Source organism: Mustela putorius, unplaced genomic scaffold (genome assembly GCF_011764305.1).
Source record: "Mustela putorius furo isolate JIRA1106 unplaced genomic scaffold, ASM1176430v1.1 tig00003983_pilon_pilon_pilon, whole genome shotgun sequence".
Taxonomy (NCBI): domain Eukaryota; kingdom Metazoa; phylum Chordata; class Mammalia; order Carnivora; family Mustelidae; genus Mustela; species Mustela putorius.
Window position 1 is genome coordinate 14108516 of NW_025422123.1, and position 2065 is coordinate 14110580.

Sequence of the window (2065 nt, forward strand, 5' to 3'; positions counted from 1 at the left end):
CCTTCCTTCCCACAAGACCAAATACCCTTTCAATCTGGTCTGGGGTCTGCAGACTCAGGTCTTACTGGTTTCAGCTCCAGCTGGCCCCATGCTGGGGAAAGGAAGCACTAGGCTACTGGAGAATGACTGGGTATGGATGACTAGCTCAACTTTCATTTTTGACCCACTCACAACACCAGCTTGGATTATCTACTCCTTCAATCCTTAAACTGTCTGGAGTTCCATGGCAAAAATCAGTGTGCCTCTTCTTAGTGGTCTTCCTTACAGTCTTGGTTTCCCATCTTACTGTGTCTCCTAAATCAGCTATCAAATTTCCATCTGTTTTTAAGCTTCCAAAATTTTGTTGACATTCTTATCTGTTATTGTTATCTGTCTGGTCCTACTTGCCCTTATGGATATATGCCTTCTTTTTATCTTAAATGTCTTCTTAATTTGATTTTAGGCTTTTAGGTTTCATGAAGAATAATTTATATGTCAGTATAAACCAGTATAAACCACATGTTTTGCTTATTCTGAAGTATGATCTTTCATTGTATCTGATTCTTTCTTTCTTTCTTTCTTTCTTTCTTTCTTTCTTTCTTTTTTTTTGGAGAGAGTGCATGTGTGTGCCTCATGTACAAGGATCATGACCTGTGCTGAAATCAAGAGTTGGATGCTTAACTAACTGAGTCACCCAGGCCATCCCTGATCTTTTTTGAGTTCATGTTTCACTATAAAGCAGAATACATTGACTCAATAAGTCAGCCTTTTATGATTGATGTAGCCTATTGGGGTCAAATGTCTAGTAATTTAAATATAACTCCTTATCAGTGAGATTTGAAAAATCTCTTTGGGATCATTTGGTTTCTTTTGGTTAAATGCTCAGTGTTGAGTGTTTCTTTCTCCTTCCTGGCAATGTGGCCTCAGAATATATGATGAGAGAGGGGACTATGGACTCATACAGCATCCTTGGATCTTCTTGAATCCTTGCTAGTTGCAGCTGGTCTGGTTTGGCTCTTGGACTAGTGACTGGTGTGGTGCAAGTTGTCCCATCTGATACCAATTGCTGAAGGCTGTGGTCCTGGCCATTTGCTATAAATAGTGAATTCTCTAGTTATTTGGACCTAGTTGGTTCCATCAGAACATCAGTTTCCATCAGACTACTACTGGTTCTTTCAATGGCTCCTTCCTCCATTCTCAAGATAATCAAGAGCTTCACTGTCTCCACGTGCCCTGTGCAGGCTGTGGGGAACAAGGAATATATTTCTCTAGTCATTTCCCTGAGGTGCTCTGTTGTGCTATAGTGCCTCATTCTGGCTTTGAGTCAATCATCCCTGCAAACTCTTCCCAAGGTTTCAAAGTAGAGCAGAAAAAACTCCTTTGCTTTCAGTTTTCCCTAAGCCTATATAAAATGCTTTCCCCAATTGGGATACTGGTACAAAGAAGGGAAATTGAGATACATATTTCTATGACCTTCTTCAACTTTTGCTTCTCTTCACACTTCAATTAGCCTAGAAAGAGCAGGATTTCCCTGCTTCTCACTTTCTGACAGGGTGTTTTCCCTTTGTCATAATTCTTTCTTGGGAACATTAAGCTTCATGGCTTTGCCTTAAGGATGAAAAAGTATTGACTTGAAATCATGTGAAAATAACTTCTGCCAGATTTGGCTTTATTATAGGTGGTACAGAACAGGTTGTAGCTGTGGATCACTGAGGTTAAAAAAAGAAAACCCAAATACGTGTATAACAAATGTTCTCCCTTTTATAAATGTTTAACTAGAATCAAAACATACCTTGAATTATTTTAAGAAGGAGATATTAAATAAGTGAAAACCATTACAGAATACTAGAGAGGAAAAGAATGGAGACAGCCAAAGAAAAGGTCCTAAATCATGGAAAGGAAATAAAAATTGTATGTTCTAATTGAGTAATTTCTATTGTCTTAACAATAGGCAAGTCACTCAATTTCTTTGGGCCTGATAATTCTATTTCTAAAAAGCAAAAGTCTACCCAGATAGCCTCCAGAGTGTTTTTCAATACTGGTGCTCTGCCTTATATGATTTTAGATATTACAGTTTAATGGTATG